This window comes from Orbicella faveolata, unplaced genomic scaffold (assembly GCF_042242905.1).
Source record: "Orbicella faveolata isolate gen_17 unplaced genomic scaffold, um_ofav_v1 contig_48, whole genome shotgun sequence".
Taxonomy (NCBI): Eukaryota; Metazoa; Cnidaria; class Anthozoa; order Scleractinia; family Merulinidae; genus Orbicella; species Orbicella faveolata.
Window position 1 is genome coordinate 2,685,936 of NW_028301578.1, and position 19,774 is coordinate 2,705,709.

The 19,774-nt window shown below is 38.3% G+C and overlaps 2 pseudogenes across 2 annotated transcripts; one reads left to right on the top strand and one right to left on the bottom strand.

Annotated features, from left to right (window-relative positions):
* The first annotated feature begins 681 nt into the window (after window positions 1–681).
* LOC149095958 (uncharacterized) lies at window positions 682–6,084 on the top strand (annotated as a pseudogene). Its single transcript, XR_016204574.1, has 2 exons — window positions 682–5,127; window positions 5,277–6,084. The product of XR_016204574.1 is annotated as an uncharacterized LOC149095958 (transcript).
* Window positions 6,085–7,007: 923 nt separating this feature from the next.
* Window positions 7,008–18,371, bottom strand: LOC110053442 (uncharacterized; annotated as a pseudogene). Its single transcript, XR_016204650.1, has 4 exons — window positions 18,128–18,371; window positions 14,458–14,806; window positions 7,874–8,064; window positions 7,008–7,753 (listed from the first exon to the last, which is right to left on the bottom strand). The product of XR_016204650.1 is annotated as an uncharacterized LOC110053442 (transcript).
* Between the last annotated feature and the right edge of the window lie 1,403 nt (window positions 18,372–19,774).

Below are 19,774 nucleotides of genomic sequence, written 5' to 3' on the forward strand. Positions count from 1 at the left end.
TTCAAAATACATGGCTAAATGACATTAATTCTACTAACAATGAGGATTGGTAAGAATTTGTGGAAAACCCTAGTGTCCTAAATCCTATTGATGAAGCCCTTTCAAAGGAAAAAATGGAAGATGTAAGTAATAACAGCATTGCTAACACTGGAGTTGATAGTCAGGACAAAATAGTTGATAATAATGATGATTCATGTGAAGTTGAGGACTTACAGATACATTACTGCAAGAATCCAACTTAGTAGAAAGTGCAGACAAAATTACTAGTTTTGCACCAGGTGAAAGAAACAAACCATTAGGGATATTCTTGGACAAGGACTCAGAATACCTTTCATTTCCTTCAATATTTTGTGGAAAACGAAGGCCTGACAACAATGAAAGAAAGGTCCCTGTGTCATACAGTACAATTGCAAAGTGGGAATTAAGAAGTCAGGATAGGAGAGCTGCCTTGTCTCTCCCTAATATCTTTTATAAGCTGAAAAAGCTGCAAATCAAGCAAATTCAAGATAGTGCTTGTATTTCACTCAGAAAGTGTAAGATGAAAGGGAAATGTTTCACTGCTGGAGACTTGAAATCTGAAGATTTTCTCAATAAGCTTGTACACCTAGGTGAAGGTTTCAGAGTTTTAAAAAGTGTGCGAGGGTCACCACCTTATTTTGAAAAGTGCAAACAAGACCTGTTTGCAATGATTCGTCAACTTGGCAACCCAACATGGTTTTGCTCTTTTTCAGCTGCTGAAACAAGGTGGACTCATCTTCTAAAAACCTTAGGTAGAATTGTTGAGGAAAAAAGAGTACACTGATGATGAAATCCAACAAATGACTTGGGAGCAAAAATCAGATCTTATTCAAAAAGATCCTGTGACCTGTGCTGGGAACTTTGACCACATGGTACAGTTGTTTATTCGTGATGTTTTAAAGAGCAGTCTTGCACCTATAGGAGAAATAGCTGATTATTTTTACAGAGTAGAATTTCAGCAAAGAGGAAGCCCACATATTCATGGACTGTTTTGGATAAAGGATGCACCACAGTATGAAAAAGATTCCAATGAAGAGGTTGTTGCATTTGTTGATAAATTTATCATCTGCCACAAGCCAAACAGTTCAAGTGAAATGGAAAACCTTGTCAATTTGCAAATGCACAGACATGCCAAAACTTGCGAGAGATCAGGGAATAACGTATGTCAATTTAACTTTCCATTGTCACCAATGCCCAGGACAATTATACTGAAACCACTTGAGGAGTCCTATCATGATGAGAAGGAGAGTAAACTTATAAAAGAAAATTCCGGTAAAATTAAACAGGTTCTTGACAGCATGAAATATGGTGAAAATATAAGCTTTGAAGATTTCCTGAAAAAGTTAGGATTAACTGAAGAAAGTTATCTCTTAGCTATCAGGAACAAAATAAAGCGTGACACATTATTTCTTAAAAGATCACTATCAGAAATAAGGATCAACAATGACAATACTCACTTACTCCAAGCCTGGCAAGCAAACATGGACATACAATATGTGTTAGATCCTTATGCATGTGCTACATACATACTGTCTTACATTACAAAAGGCCAGCGAGGTATGAGCAGACTTCTAGAAAAAGCATCCAAGAAGCAAAGGCAGGTAATAAAGACATTGCAAATAGAGTTAGACATACCAGAAACAAATTTCTCAATGCAGTTGAAATCAGTGCTCAAGAAGCAGTTTATCTTGTATTACAAGTATCTCTAAGACGTTCATCTCATGATGTTCAGTTCATAAGTACCTCACCTCCAGATGAAAGAACATTCTTAATAAAGAAACTGGAAAAGCTGAAAGAGTTACCTGATAGTTCACATGACATAGAATCTGATAACATAATAAAGCGGTATCAATGGAGACCAAAACAATTAGAAAAATTTTGCCTTGCTGACTTTGTTGCTTGGTTTGAGTGTGTTAAGGACACACAAGATGACACAAATTCTAGTGAGTCATCACTCACACCTTCTGGTGACTTTCTTCCAGAGAGTAATTTTGAGGAAAACACTGATGATGACCCAATTGACACTAATGTTACTGACCCACAATGTAAACTAAATGAATACAAACTGAAAGGGGGCATGAAACTAGTAAAACGAAAGAAGGCTAAAATTATCCGATATGTCAGGTACCATAAAGATAAGGAACCAGAAAAACATTTCAGAGAGCAACTGATGCTTTATATACCATGGCAGAAGGAAAGGATAGATTTGATCTAAGACTGTCAAACTTACCAAGAGAGATTTGAGCAAGTTAAGGATGAAGTTATCAGTAATAGGCATCAGTATGAATACCATTCAGAAATACTAGATAAAGCAATGGAGGATATGAATAATGCTGAATGTGACAACTTTGACAATGTCGCTCCAAATGCAGAGCATATCAATCAGCAGGACTGTACTGTTAAAGACAAGCCTAGTGAACTATTTGGTTGCTTTGACCCCGGCAAAAACAAGCAGCATAGCCAGTATGATTTGCTTGATGATATTGGAATTTTCCCCAGAAGTGATGATCAGGAAGAACTTGTTGTAAAGCTCATGTCTGATGACGATTATCGAAGACTTGTCCACTCTTTGAATGAAAAACAAAGACAGTTTTTTTTTTATCACGTCTTACATTCAATTAAAACAAAAGGTGATCCTCTAAGATTATTCTTAAGTGGAGGTGCTGGAGTTGGCAAAAGTACTGTTACAAATGCATTGTACGAAGCTCTGATCAGATTTCTAAATAGCATCGCTGGGGAAAATCCAGATGATGTGAAAGTTGTCAAGACTGCCCCTACTGGTAAAGCAGCATTCAATATAAAAGGCAATACACTACATGCTGCTTTTAAGATACCTGCCAATAGAAGATTTGAGTATTGTGCACTGGACAGTGACAGACTGAATACCATTAGAACAAAGCTAAAGAAACTTAGGGTGATATTTATCGATGAGATTTCTATGGTTGGAAGTGGTATGTTCAACTTTTTGAACTTAAGGTTGCAATAAATTATGGGAACTAATGAACCGTGTGATGGAATAAGCGTGGTAACTGTTGGAGATCTTTTCCAGCTTAAGCCAGTTTTTGATAAGTGGATCTTTGAAAATTCCCAATCTGGCTATGATGAATTTGCAACTAACATTTGGACAGAGTACTTCACCCTCTTTGAATTGACAGAAATAATGAGGCAAAAAGATGACAAAGAATTTGCTCAGCTACTCAATCGCTTGAGAGAGGGAAATCACTCTGAAGATGATATTTCCATTTTGAAACAACGACTTCTGAATGTATGGCCTGAACAAGATAATTATCCTATGAACATGGCACATTTATTTACTACAAATGCATCAGTAGATGCTCACAACAATGCTCTGTCTACCCTCTCTAAAGCTGATAAAGCTCAGATTAAGGCTGTGGACATTTTGTTGGGGAGATTTCTGATGATCTCAAGAAACAAATGAAAAACAAAATCCCAGATGATCCAACAAAGACAACGGATTTATATTCGCTAGTGTCGGTAGCAACTGCAGCAAAATATGACTTGACAACTAATATTGATGTGACTGATGGACTCACCAATGGTGCAAAGTGTGTCATAGAAAACATAGACTACAGAGTTGAAAATTCCACCAGACCAAGTATTATCTGGGTCTCTTTTCCACATCCTGACATAGGCAGAAACCAGTGCAGAGAAAATGCACATTTGTACAATGCAACTATAAATAGAAATTGGACACCAGTATTGGAGGTAACAAGACAATTTCGAGTCAAATTCTCTGGCGCCAATTTCTGCTTAGACCCGCTGCTGCCAAGACTATTCACCGTTGTCAAGGCAACACATTAAATGAGGCAGTTGTTGATTTTCCAGCGTCCACAAGAGAGCACATGCATTATGTTGGCTTGAGCCATGTACGAAACAGCTCTTCACTGCATATTCTTAATTTGAATGAAAACAAAATAAAGGTTACTGAGAAGGTTAAAAGTGAAATGAGCAGACTAAGAACACAAGCTAGCCTTGTGCCTTTAGCAGTGTCAAAGACTGACAATTCACCCCAAACAAAAACAATCTTGTTTCAGAATGTTAGATCTCTCCACCTCCACATAGATGATGTGCGAAGTGATTACAACATTCAAAAAGCTGATGTCAACATTTTTGTTGAATCAAAACTTTGCTTGTCAGATAGAGATGATACATATCAGCTTCGTGAATTTACTCTTTACAGAAAACACTTTAGTCAGTCTAACATAAGAACTTGCTATGGAACTGCTGTGTACATTAAGAATGATTTGAATTGTACTAAAATTCTATACAGATGTAACTTTAATAAATTGGAAATTACTGTTACAGTTTTAAGCCAACCAATTCCAAATATTCATGTCATTGGTATCTACCGCTCGAAAACTAAAGTTACAATTTCACAGTTAATTGATGCTCTTACACATCTTCACAACTCGGTATTAATAGAACCTACAATTCCAACTGTACTGCTTGGGGATTTCAATATTGATCTAATGCAGGCAAACACAGAACAAAAAACTCTAACAAAATATCTTACAACAGACAAAGGATACACTCAGTTGATTAACCAGAATACTACTGACTACCGTACACAGATAGATCATGTTTATACAAATGTACCACAATGTGTACAATCAGCAGGTACCCTGGAGTCTTACTACAGTGATCATAAGCCTATTTATATTTCAATGAAAGATGTCTGAATATTTGGTAAAAAAAAATTCACCATGTGTATCATATGAGATCATTATAATTATATTTAATTTAGCTAAATATAAAACTTTACATACCAAATAAATATCTAAATGTAACAAGCAACTATTTGAATCACATATAGAAAACAGTCACAACATTTATTGGCAGAAACAAAGAATGGTTTGGATTTCCTGTGCTTTTCATGTTCTCAAATTCCTAGTCCTCATAGAGATTCAAAATTTTGTCATGTAACTCTACCAGAATTTGCAGATTCTGTACATAAGAATAAATTTTTCAGGTCAAAGAGATTATTTAGCTCCAATATTTCTTGAGGAAAGCATACCATTTATAACTGGCTTTTCCTTTCTTAAACCCTTTCCAGAAAAGCAGGAAATATCCCTTGGACACCACATTTAGGTAAGTAGCTTATTTTTATTGGGGGTTGGGGAGGGGGGGGGGGGGGAGGGGAAAGAGCAGCAAATTAAAGATATACATGTATCATTTTTCTGCATTCATTTTCATACCCTTTTAAAATATGTGACTATTATCTTTATTGTGTATTGCAGGTGAAGCAAGTTGTACTATTGTGCAGATGCATATAACCCAGATGAACACTGCAATAACAACTACGGTATAATATGCAAGTGACAGTAAGCAGATGTTAATATTAACAACACCATTACTGGTGGTATACATGTTTACCAGCTGCAAAAAATAATTTCAAAAGACTTCATAGAAACTGGCTTTAACAACACAAACTTGTCATCCTTAAGACTTCATGGAATTAATCTGAGAATTACAGATGGATGTAAAATACTCCCGCTTACAAAGAGAGTTGCTTTCAACGCTTGTGTTAGCTGCCACTTGAGCTGTTGAAACTCATTCTTCGCAAAAGACATGGTTACAAGCATATAAAATGGCTCTCCAAACTGCACTTGTAATTACACAGTTGCAAACACTTTGGAACTTCATCCTTGTACGGTGATTAAAGTCAAGAATGTCAACAAGTGAAATCCACCTGAAGTCACTACATGCGTCAAAACTGAACTCAGAAATGAACCTATAGCTTTACAGTGGAACAGAGAAATACAACTTCAACTTAAAATTAGCAGCGCCATATAATATTCATATACATGAACATGTACATGTACATGTAGAGTAACATCAGTCCTTCATATTAGGACTGTAATTAAATGAAACTACTAGACCCCATCATAAAGAAACGCAAAAATAGAATGTGTTAATCTGTCTCTATTAATTAAATACAAATCTTGCAATGTTTATTTCAAGTATAAGGTATCCTAACTTTTTCAGCTTATACCTGTTGAATTCTCATTCAATTCTTAAAATGGTTATCTTGCTGTACTTCTACTACATGTGTGTCCTGCTGCTGTAAAGATTATGTTACTTATAACTCAGCAAAAAATTGATAACCTGCATGTATAGGAGACTGTTGGCTAAAATGTCTCCTCTTAGCTTTTATGTGCTACGTTATGGTGGTCAGTATTTCAATGTTGCTAATAAAAGGAGTGTTCATCTTGATTTTTGTTGTTGAACTCTCTTGAAATCTTTTTCAAATGTGTAATAATAATTATTTATCAAAAATGATTTTACCAGAGAACGAATTCAGCCACCTAAAGGGTGTCAATAAGCAACCATATTTGGACATCGGCACCTATGCATCACATTTGACCAACAGATGTTTATTTTCCTGTTTTTCACTCTTCTCTTTTTATTCTACTACCTTTTCTACATTCATCCAATGGGTCATTTCCGAGTTGCCTTTTGCCTCTGTGTCAAAACGAGTCTAAATGCGAAACCATTCATATGACTTCCACCTACAGGTTCATTTTTCATGCCAATCAAACTCAGGTTTCGCACGAAGAATCGTTGTGAAACAAAAGCACAAGGAAACGTTCATCCATGAGCTGCCTCACAGGGGCCTTTTATTTTGTTCCTTAATCAGAAGTAAACAACAATTGTGTTTTTTCAAGGCTGAAAAAGTTAACAAAAACATACAACAAAGATCTTTGTCGGGTTTCATAACCATTCCCCGCTATAAGCTCTGTTTTCAGTGATTATGATTTGACCGTGAGTGATCTCCCTGTCATTCAAACCTGGATCACGTGATGCTTCGAATTGGTGCAACCAAATTTCCCTCCCCAGAGTCAATAAATAATGACATGTCCCTTATAAAATCAAATTCACAGAGATTAACATACAAGAGTACAGTAGAAGATATAAAAGTAAAACAAAGTACGAACTGTTCATACTAATTAGTAATAGCAAAGCAAGAGCTCTTCAAGGAAGGAATTATATTTCTATCGAAAAATAGAGCTTTTAATAGACACTTTTGCATTTACACTTCGTTGAACGTTTTTTCTTAATTGATTACTCGAAGGCTGCATCCTACTGCCAGCCGAAAGATTATTTTCTGACAAGTTTTGAACTTAAAAATGTTTTTAGTATTTTGTTGACAATGAAAGATGAGCTTCAAGTAGTCGACACAGTTCATAGTTGTTAACTAGGCACTTTTATTCCCTTTTTAAGTTTTTTTTCTCTAATTTATTCAAGTTACCGTTTATCTATCTAGTTATTGATATATTTTTATTATCATTTCTTTCATTTTGATCATTAATCTTTCTAACTTCCTGTTGGTCAGTTAGCTTCTGGTGTGAAGGTATATACCTGCCTTCTGTCCGATTATCTTCTAGCCTTCCCAGGTCCTTTCAGGAACATTTACAACGTTATTATTCTCGTCAGCACAAGCTGAATCCCCAGGAAACAGTATGACGTTGTTGAGAGTGTAGACGTCGGCTTCAAGAATATCTTGTAGCTTTTTGACGGTTACCTGCTGAGTGAGAGTTCCCAGTTTATCATTGACGTTGTTTCCAATCACAGCAAAACTCTCTGTTTTCTGGCCGTATGGGCGTACACAACAACCCGCGGTCCACATTGAGTTAGGAATATTTATCTCTCCGCTCAAAACATCACCGATATAGTCGACTTTTAAATTTGTGTTCGGCTCTGGAGGGTTGTTCAGCTGTTATTGAATTCCCACGGACGAGGTGCCGGTCAAAAGATACAAAATTGGCTGTCCCTGTTGCAGCTGTTGCTGCTGCACAAGGCAGTTTTCTCTTGCATACCGTCGTATCCTGATCTAATACTCTTTCCAACCATCATTGTTAAAACTGGGTGCTTGTGGCACAGCATTTGTGTACGTGTAAGTAGATGCGCAACGTTCTTCGGTACTGGAAAAGGTCCTTTTTGATATTAAGTGACCTCTTTGAAATTTATCGGGATTTAATTGATTTTTGCTGCCATAAATACCTTCGCTTCCTTGACGTGCGATACCTTTTAAAAATTAGAAATAGACATTAGAAAATATTGTCTGCATCTCCGTGCCGAGAACCAATCTTAAGTCCTGTTTAGACTTAGAGACCCGAGTAACGTAAAAGGTATTTCTTTACGGACACAATTAAGATATTGTGACCTTTTTATGAGATTTATTGTGCACCAAGATGCTGATTATTATCGTAAGTTGACTATCATTGCCTACTTCAGTCCCACGAACTACACTGTTTCTTTATATAAGAATATACTTTATAAGAATAATAGGGCTGAAATTTGAGAAATTTTAAGAATATATTAAGACTAAACCCGTGGACGAGATTTTGAAAATAATATAATTTTTGGGGCTACAAATTTGTAAGTACAATAAAATTTCTGAAATTCTTGCTTCCCTAAACGGTAAAACCAGATGCTCGATCTAATAAAATTTCTGCAAGAAGTTGTGTATCCTGTCAGGCTTTATTGCTTGCAGTTTGGCTCAAAAAGTACTTCAACGCCATCAAAGTCATGGCAGAACAGATAATTTGAAGTTTTGTCGGGATTATCCACTTATTATTCCTATAATCTAAGAATATTCTCAAGAATATTTTCAGCTTAAAATTAATCGGCAGAAAAATAAGAATATTCAGCCTGGGCCAGAAAAAAAAAAAATTCTTATAAAAAAGTGTAGTTAAAGATACATATTTGACCCTCATGTAGGTGAGCCAGGGGCTGTTGAGGTGGATACTTAAGTACAAGTAACTTTCGTTGAGAACTATATTATGGTATACATGATGATAGATGCGAATGCAGCCACAACACTTGTCATGTATTTGGTTTATTGCAATCGAAGCACATGGAACAGAATGCGCATAAGTGCGGATGCTCATAATGTCAACCGCTGGCTCAATACACTACAACTCCTCCCCCTTAAGCCAGTCTCATACCCCAAAAGTTCAACACAACATGCTACTCTTAAAAATAAAGTCAGAGCCCTAGAAATGGGCAGTTCAATGTTCAAAGGTCCAGTCGGGCTGGGGGCTTCCTCTCTCTGGTAGGATATCTTCTAACAGGAACATGTTCAATCTGGCTCGGCGGGCTGCTAACTGAAGGTTTAGCCGCTGGATTGGATGGCTGAAAGCCCGTTTCCCGTGGGACGGCTTCTGTCTGCTCAGGCGGCTCAGCTACCTGGTCACCATGGTACTCAATGGGGGGCGGGAACAGCAACGGCTGGATAACTGGTGTACGGTTGTCTGCAACAGGGACATTGGAATCTTTGATTTGGTCTGTGTGTCGACGCCAAACTAGGTTAGGCCCAATCTCCACTTCATAAGACAGGGGTCCTAGTTGTGCACGCACAGTACCTGGTACCCACTTTGATTTTCCATTGTAATTTCGTGCTATTACTCTCTGGCCAATGGTAAAATGACGCGTTACAGAGCCACCCTTGGCGACAGACTGGTCTATCTGACGGTTGTTTATCTGGACGCTGAGATCTGGTTTCAAAAGGTCCAGTCGAGTGCGTAATCTTCTTCCCAAGAACAACCGGGATGGTGGCTCTCCAGTGGTTGAGTGGGGAGTGTTCCGATAAGCCAGCAAAAATCTTGCCAACTTAAGATTCAAGGATTTCATTTCAGTTTCACTCTTCATCGCACTTTTGAAGCTCCCCACACAGCGTTCCGCCAGCCCGTTGGTGGCAGGGTGGTAAGGTGCTGACGTGATGTGTTTGATACCGTTTCTCTTAAGGAATTGCTGAAACTCTTCTGATGTGAATTGCGACCCGTTGTCGCTTACCAACTGGGCTGGTATTCCATATCTGGCAAATAACTTCTGAAGGACTTCAATGGTCTTCTCGGAGGTTGTACTAGTCATTCTCTCTATCTCTAGCCATCTTGAATGTGCATCCACTACCACCAAGAACATGCTGTTGAGGAACGGACCGGCAAAATCAATGTGAATTCGTTGCCAAGGGGATGAAGGCCACTCCCATGCGTGTACCGGTACTGTACTGGGCTCTCTCTGTGTTAGTTGGCAACCTGAGCAGGACTTAACCGTCAGTTCAATTTCCTTGTCGATTCCAGGCCACCAGATGTAACTTCGGGCGAGGGCCTTCATCTTCACGACCCCCATATGTCCCTGATGCAGTTCTTCGAGAACTTGAGGGCGCAACTTTGGAGGTACTACGACTCTTATTCCCCACATCAGACAGCCTGATTGTAATGTGATCTCATCTTTGCGAACAAAATAGGGGTTGAGTGCAGGAGCAGTGTTGTGTGGCCAACCTTTACTGGTCATCTCATACACTTGAGCCAAAACAGGATCTCTCTGTGTTTCTCGCCTAACGTTATCCACTGTGACTGGCAGTGGATCAAACTGCATCAAATTAAATACACCCACAGGGTCGACAACTTCTTCATCTCTGGATTCCTTTACGAGTGGAAGGCGGGAAAGACCATCGGCATTACTGTGAACTTTAGTGTTCTTGTATTCAATGGTGTAATCATAGCCCGCCAGGAACAAGGCATAACGTTGCAGTCGAGCTGCAGTGACCACAGGGATGCTTTTCCGCGGATGAAAGATTGACGTTAAGGGCTGATGATCTGTGTACAATGTGAAAGAGCGGCCGAACAAATACATATGGAACTTCTTTACCCCCCAGATTATTGACAGGGCTTCTTTGTCAATCTGTGCATACTTTTGCTCAGTTTTGGTGAGTGTCCTTGAAGCAAAAGCTATGGGTCGCTCGGTACCGTCGTGCATCACGTGAGACAGCACCGCTCCAATACCGACAGGGGATGCATCACAAGCAAGCCTTAGTGGTAGGCTGGGATCATAATGCGTTAAAACTTGCTCTGACGTGATCATTTCTTTCACTTTGCGGAATGCTATCTCGCACTGTTCTGTCCATTTCCACAGATGATTCTTCTCCAAAAGTTGTGTCAGGGGATGCACTACTGTCGATAGGTTAGGCAGGAACCTGTGATAGTAATTGATTAGCCCGAGAAAAGATCTCACTTCAACTACATCGTTTGGACGTGGCGCATTCAATACTGCTTCTACCTTCTCTGCTGACTTGTGTAGGCCATCTTTGTCGATGTCATGTCCACAATAAGTTATCTTCTCCTTGAAAAACTCACATTTTGCCTTGTTTGCTCTCAACCCATGAAGCTGAAGCCGTCGTAGAACTTCTTCTAAGTTAGCCAGGTGTTCTGCATCATCCTTGCCAGTAATGATCATATCATCAAGGATACAGCTTGTGCCAGATGTTCCTTCCAGCACTTGATCAATGGTGCGCTGCCAGATTGCAGGTGCTGATGTGATGCCAAACACCAGTCTGTTGTACTGAAACAGACCCATGTGTGTGTTGATGGTGAGGTATTTCTTGGAACCTTCTTCCATCTCTAGTTGGTGGTATGCCTGACGAAGGTCAATCTTTGAGAATTTCTGCCCACCACTAAGCTTTGCAAAGATATCTTCAATGCGGGGTAAAGGATACTGCTCAGCTTGTAGTTCTGGGTTCACTGTGCCCTTGTAATCACCACAAATTCTGACAGACCCATCTTTCTTTGGAACGGGTACAATGGGCGTTGCCCAGTTGCTCCACTCAACTTTCGTGAGAATACCTTCATTCTGAAGTCTTCTCAGTTCTTCTTCAACCTTGGGCCTCAAGGCGTAAGGTACGGCACGAGCTTTGCAGAAATGAGCTTGGCTATCTTCTTTGAGGGTTAGCCTTGCCTTAGCTGATTTGAATGTTCCAAGTTTATCTTCAAAAACATCAGAGTATTTGTCTAGCATGGTCTGCAGACGCTCGTTAGCAATTGGTGGGGTTTGTGAAGCTTTCAGAGATTTAATAGCATACCAATCCAGGCGTATCTTGTAGAGCCAATCCCTTCCCATCAACACCGGGCCCTTATTCTTAACCACATACAGATCCAACAGTAAGGGTTGCTGACCTTTGTACTCAACATTTGCCTTAAGCACTCCCAGTGGAACAATGCTTTCCCCCGTGTAGGTTTTCAACATTAGTTCCGTTTTATGCAAGGGTTTGTCGTTAAATTTCTCCTTGTACAAATCATGTGGAATGATCGACACAGCCGAGCCTGTGTCCAGTTCCATTTTCAACGGTTTCCCTTCTACTTTCAGATCTACCCAGATTACATTACTGCTCGGTTTCCTCACATTGTGTATCTTCATGCTTCCTAACACATCTTCAAATTCATCACTTTCACTGTACTGAACAGTATGGACTTGAGTGTTTTGTGGTGTTTTGGGTGGTTGCTTCGGCTTACCTTGTCGTCTCGAGTTACAAACTCTGGAAATATGGCCCACCTTCCCACAATGATAACATGTCTGGTCCTTGAATCTGCAATTGTGTGATGCGTGCGAGTCTCCTCCGCATCGATAGCAACCTTTAGGCGTGAGGTTCGGCGGCGGCGGTGGCGTTGGCGGTGGTTTGCTGTTATCTGAGATCTTGTCAACTCGAGGTTCTGCGTGCAGCTCACTGTGCAATTCCGAAGCATCACGAACGGCAGTTTCCATCGCTACGGCTATCTCCAAAGCCTTGGAATATTTCAGTTTTGCTTCTGAAAGCAAACGCCTTTGTATCTGCATATTTTGAAGGCCACATACCAATTTATCCCGTAAAGCTTCGTTAAGGTTCGCGCCAAAATTGCAGTGAGTCGCTAGTTTCTTCAGTTCTGCTACGTAGGCCAACACGGTTTCTCCTTCTCGCTGATTTCGTTTGTAAAAACGAAAGCGTTCTGCTATTTCCAATGGTTTAGGACTTAAGTGTTGCTGAAGGGTCGTGACGATCTCTTGGAAGCTCTTCGTGGCTGGTTTATCCGGTGAAAGAAGGTCCCTCAACAATGTGTACGTTTTGCTGCCGATCAAGCTTAACAAGGTTGGCACTTGGCGGTCCTCATCGATGTTGTTTGCTAAGAAAAACTGTTCTACGCGTTCCGCATAAGTTTCCCATTTCTCTTGTGTCTCATCAAAACTCTCTATCTTCCCGATAGCAGTCATATTTTCGACGTTTTCCTACGACTTCATCCTCGTCGCCACTGTCATGTATTTGGTTTATTGCAATCGAAGCACATGGAACAGAATGCGCATAAGTGCGCATGCTCATAATGTCAACCGCTGGCTCAATACACAACAACACTACTGGAAAAAAGACCTGAAAAAATGTTCAGGCTTTGAACGTTCAAAGCCTGAATATTTTTGAAGGAGCCATTGGACTATGCCGTAGCAAATGTTTTTGAGGTCATATTTCTGTATGGTTTCCGCTGTTCAACATTTGCAGGTCGCAGATAATAAGTTTTTGGCCTGGGAAAGCACTTCTGTGAAAACCTCTTAGCCTGCGTGAAAAGCGCTCCTGTACTATAGTTAATAGAGGGGAATGGTTATGAAACCCGACAAATTTCTTTGTTGTATGTTTTTGTCCTCTTTTTTGGCCTTGACCGTGCACAAAACACAGTAGTTGTACTCCGTACTGAGGAGCTAACCAATAGAAACGTTTTGGTTACGTAATTAACGCATAGTGTATGCGCGCAAAACAAGAGATTGTGCACCGTCGTGGACCTTCCAAAATAAATCTTGGCATCTTTGTTTGCCACTTTGATGTTTGCCGGGCTTTATAACCATTTCCCTCTGGGTCTGTACGAAGAGCTTTTTAAGCATTTTGCTCGGGTGCAAATTAGAGCGAGACATTTGTAATTGGTCATGTGCTTATACTTTGTTTCGGCTCGTTTCTATCTTAATAGTAGCTCTGGGGGGAGAAAGTTTGAAATAATCAGCGAACGTGCTGCTTACTTGCACTCCGGGCCCGGCTGTTCGTTTTAATGATTAGAACTGTTGCAAGTACAGTACGATACGGTATGTTGTTTCATTTCAGGGAGAGAGATAGGAGAAACTGTTAGACTGGTTTAGCTTTTGACTTGGAGAAAATTATACGTCTGGCAAGAGACTTTCTTATCTTTCTTGTATTAATTTGATGGAGATTTTGTCTCTTTCTTGAGCTCGATGTTCAGGACCGTTCAGGACCGCTCGATATTTTGTCCGTAAAACAGCTCCATAATCAAGCGTCGCTCTAGTACCAAAACCTGATAACTCGCAGTTTAGCGTTACCCACAAATCCTTTGGTACCTAAATTTTTATACCGAAAAATCTCCGTAATTTTATAAATCTCAGTTGACGTGTTGTTAGGTAATTTTTGAGTAACAATTTTAAATTGACTGCCGAATCACCACACCGAGTTGTTATTTGATTCCAAAGGTAGAGGAATTAGGGGAAGCTGTAACTGGTATCTAGCTGGCATTGTAGGAGGGTATATAATGTGTCACCTGATACCTCAATCCAAGAAAAGAGTCACAGATAACCAGAAAGGCATCTTGTTTCAATACAGATGCAAATACATACCAGGGGTCGGGGTCCATGTGAATGTTTTTTTTTGTTTTCTGAAACGATACGTCTCCAGGTCTCAAACTGTAGACGGCAACAACGGCAATCCCCTGTTCCTCATCGAACATCGTAGAGTAGAAAGTCTGCTGATCATCCGGTTGACAGATGTATTTTATAGCTTTACTATAGGGCTTACGTAAACCATTTGGTGGTGAATTGGCAGCAAAGAACATCTTATAGCACCCAACGTTAGGATCAACGAACACATTCTGGACTTTCGTTGTTGACACCCTTCGATTCCCAATGGTATGCTGTTTATTTTCTTCTTTTGTGTTGTTTTTAATACCAAGTGTGCGACCATTTTTACCTGGTTAATAAATAAAATGAAAAGTTCACTGAAAACATTTCTGACATCAGCATTTTTCTGAAAAAAGAAGGAAATCAAAAATAAGGGCGATTTTTCTGGTGGAAAAGAAGAATTTTTCTTAACTTAAAGACCTTCTGACTTAAAATGTTTGTGCATTCTAAGTGGTCACAAACTTTCATTTATTTGCATTTATTATTCTTTGATCGATGTTTGATATTCACTTGCTTTTATTACTTTCCCTAGTGCAACTATTCTTTGGTGTGTAAACTCTCAACACAGGGTAAGCCTGTCGCTTGTCCAGAAACATAACGGACAAAAATACAGTGCAAGAATACAATCATCTAACAATTTTGCAGCGCCTTTGCGAGACAAGTGTCCTGCGGCGAAACATCGACAGGTTTTTTTCTCGGCTAATACACCGGTCAAATTTCGGGAACGATGGGTGTAAAAAAACAACAAAACTGCTTCCAACTTAGTGCCATTCACAAGTATAACATTTCGTACATGTTATAGACGATAAATTTTTATTAATAATTGGTATCGAAGGTTGGGTCGACGAAGCCATAATTTTGATGCTTTAGACTCCTGTAAACAATGTCGTAAAAAATGTCAGAATATTGACATTTTCGCAATCTAAATTGACAAAAAACTGCCTACGTGTTTGGAAGATATAAATCTTAAATGTTTAGGAGAATAAAACAACGTTTTCTTTGACACAAGAATGATTAATACTCACGTTTTGTACACAAAGCTGATGTTCAAAAACTCTCGTTCTCGAAGCGACGTGACTCAAGTAGGACGACGGCTTAGGTATGCGCAGTGTGCATCTTGCTTGACAATTTACTTGCGGCGGCGTCTTAGAGCCGTCGCGTTCTAAATCTTAAAGTCCCTAATACCAACCCTAACGCGCGCGTGGTGGTTAAACCATGCCTTGGATGATGCGGAGAACGTGTGCGCACTAACAATAGTAGGCACCGTCCTTAAATTGGACATTATTAAGCGTACGTTTATAAGAAAAGGGGAAGCTTTTTATTCCTAATTGTAGCATTTTTAACATTTGGGGATAATTTTGAGGTGGCTGTTCCAAACACTTTTCAAGACCATAGCTTAAATTTTGATGAATCATTTTTACCTCCCATTATGAGTCAATACTACAATCATGGCTGCAAAAAACTGCCCAATCATTGCTAGCGCTGAACACGTTGTTGCCGTATTCGTGAGACAATAGGCAGTATGACCTGCTAAAAACATCCTTAATTTTGGCTTGAAATATGCCTATTACTCAAAAACGAACTCGGGGCCTCCTACTCGTTATTTTCGAATTTTGTTCACCAGGATAAGACGCAACATTTGACAATTAAAGTTTTAAAAAATATGTACTTGGGGTTAATTTTAGGACGATCTTAAATTTTCGATTATTTAATCAGGATTGGTCAATATTACTACAACGTAGAATAAAGAGAGCTCAGCACCAAGTAAGGGGAAGTAAAACTTTGATCAACTTCCAAAAACAAAAAAGCAAGACAAAACAAAACAAAACAAAAACCAAACAAACAAGCAAGGAAAAAAAAAAAAAACAGAAAAGGAAAACCCACGGAAAAGTGGAATCTTTCTGGAGATTCTAAGAGTAGCTCATTTTTTTCAACTGGCTTTAAAATGTTCAGATCAATGAACGAATGTATCTAAGTCAAACTTCAAGTTGAGTAAGGGGTGAAAACTACATCAATATGCGATATTAAAGAGAGCGATAAAACTTAACGCCAAAACTGAGCGGGATAAATTGATAAAGATTTACAGATGCCAAAAAATATAGAATTCCGCTGGTTGAATAGTTTATCCAATCAATTGGTAGGATGATGCACTCATAAATTTAATTCCAACTGTCTCATTCCTCAGAAATTGAAAACATTATTTTTGAAGGCCAAATTTGGTCGAGCGTAAAACAGTGTTTGCGAGGTTTCGTCAAAATCCAAGGTGAAGAGGAGGTTTTCTGAATTTCTTCTTTTTTTTTCAGTAAGAGACAAGGAATATTCAAAATTTTAAATCTTAAACACATCGAACTGATTGTAGATTGGGTTAAGAAAAGAAACGGCAAAATATCGCTAACTCTTAAAATTGCCTCTTAACGTTAAAAAGCGCAGGTCAGCAGGTGAAATCTAATTGGCCTTTGTCGGCTAATGGAGAATTAAAGAAAACCACTGAAACTATTAGATGTCTATCATGAGGAAAAATTCTGTCAATTTTCACTTGAAATTTGAATTTTTGCTGTTAATCTGCACTTTTCATATAAAGAGATACTCTTAAAGCTAGAAGAAAAGGCAAAAACGCTCGTACATGTAAAACGCGGACTGCACGTAAAAAAAATTATTCGACAAGGGATTAATTGCTTTATGAATTCTGATCGTTCATAGTTTTTTAGTTGCCAGTAAAAGTTTGGCCATTATCAAAATGTCACTAAGTCGACCGACTTATATCAATAAGTTAAGAAAAGTCACAAGATTTGAGATGGAAATTTTTTTGAAATCTCCTTTTCTGGAAAAAAAGCTATGGTTTGAGATTTCTCATGGATTAAACAATGACAAACATTCTATAGCTCATTTACATCGAAGAAAACAAAATGAAAACGTCAGAGTTCAATCAGGGGACAAGAATGATTGGATTTCAACTGGAAAGCTAGGTAAGCAGCACTTAGTTCATTCCTAAAGCTTAAACTTCAGACCTTTGACGAAAATTAAACCCACGAATCAGACTCTGAAAGAACATTTCCCACGTCGAATGTCACTCCATCTTGTTCCCTCCCTGTTAATATCACACAATTATTTCGTTCCTTGTAAGACCCCTTCGACAGTTAACTGATGAACGAACAGAAACCCCAATGATGGTAAAACCACAGTTCAAAAACCAACGAAGAATACCTGATATGTTGTATACCTACATCAGTTGAAATATTGAGATGACAAGCAAACACGAGGAAACTAATCCTTACGCCAAGGAGAAAAGATGAGATTTGATAAAAACATGAGTTAATGAAAACAGTCAAAACAAACATATTTAACCATTTATATTTATGTTATTTTTGTGTAAAATCGGTTCTCCTTGTTGTGATGACGAGTTTTTCATATTCTTACTGAAATAACACCAATATTAAAGCTAACTAAAAAAAAATTCGAAAATTGCAGAATGTTCAACGACATTTGGTTTAAAGGGTAAAATAAAGTTTATAGAGTTGAAAGAGTTTCCCCTTTTCCAATTCATGACTTAAACCAATTAAGTCTACATGCAGAAATTGCTGTATTTTACAAGATACAGTCTGTCTCTTACCAAATTTGCTTTCCATGGACAGTTTTTCAGCCACAACATTGGATGTGATTAGTACAATAATAAGCAGAGAGACAAAAATCTTCACAACGAAGGCTTCCATCTCATTTGTTAGCGATGTAAAAAGTAAATTTGTGGACTGATAAGTCTCTAACAGACTACCAAGACAGAGTGAGACAAATGTACCATGTAAAAATTTACTTATTTGAGATCCTTCACAGAATCTTTCCGATTAAATGGATTGTCCAATCGCGCTGTAGAATGATTTTCTCTTGATAATATAACAACCAGAGTGCTTCATTGTTGAGAAATTCAAAATATTTTTCTAATAGGGTTTGGATGCGGAAGTATCAATGACAGATTTCTGTAAAAATGTGTCAATATCAGCAGTTTGGAAGTTTACACCTCTGTTTTCAGACAGTATTTTTGTGGTTCTTTAACGAAGAATTCAACTTAGTCATTTCATAACGTTAGAAAATAATTAACAACTCCGTGACCTTATTGCCACGACCTCTGGAATTACGATAATTTTAGTTGTGGTTGGATGTTAGATAAATGACAAAATAGAGATTAAGGACACAATGTGACCACCAAGCATATTGAACTCTTAGATTTCAAAGGAGTGAGAATTCGGTAACATCCTTCCGTGAAAGCCCATTTTCTGTCCATATTTGATCTGAAGCTTTAAACTTGTATTTTAGATGTTCTCGCTAGATCCAAACTAAAAGATCGACGCACCGATTAAGGCGAAGAGGGAAACGTTTAAATTAAATTTCACTCAGACCAAGTCGGGTGTAAAAATTCTTCAGCGTATATTAAAAAAAGCTAAACGCAAGATAGAGGCAAACAGAACTTTGATCAAATTTAAATTTTTTTAGAAAATAGAACATAATCTGATTCTGCAGAACAATCAACAAATTGCCTGCCAAATGAAATAAAAACATCGTCACTTTAAATATGTATTTCTCTGAATATTGGAAAAAAAAGTTTCCGGTTAAGTGGGTAACTTAAATTTTTTACCTAAAATATTAGAAATGTCCAAATACGTGTAGAGCATATATAAGGACATTTTAAAAGTTAAAATGTTCGATTGAAGAAAATTTTAATGTGAATTCATAAAAAAAAAAATTAACAAACCCACGTTAAAAGACGGCTGGATGTCATAATATCCATTGGGAACAGGTTAAACTTTGTTCCACTTAATTAACGCGCAAGGAAGACCTTTTAACTTATTAGATTGCAAGGCAAGGTGGAAGAAAAGGAGAGTATCAGGAGAGAAGACTCTTTTTTGTTTTATTTTCGTCTTCATACATTCATATTCGATTTCCTCTCAGACTTAAGGGAACGAAAACTGCTTTCCATCCCTTTACTTTGAAGAACATTCTCGAAAATTAATTGATAATGACAAACAACAGTTAGCACGAACAATTAGCAAATGGATTATAAGCTCGAGATTTCTATCTTGAACTTAGTTTTCTATACAGAATTTACTACGTTCGCTCTGTACTACAATCTTGGTCAAGATTTTCTCACACAGATCGACTAAGCCGATGTCCAAATCCTGTTAATGTCCGTGTAACGGTCTCAATAACAGAGTAAATTTTTGTTTCTACATCTAGAACCGTTTCTCCAGAACTAAAACTGAAAATT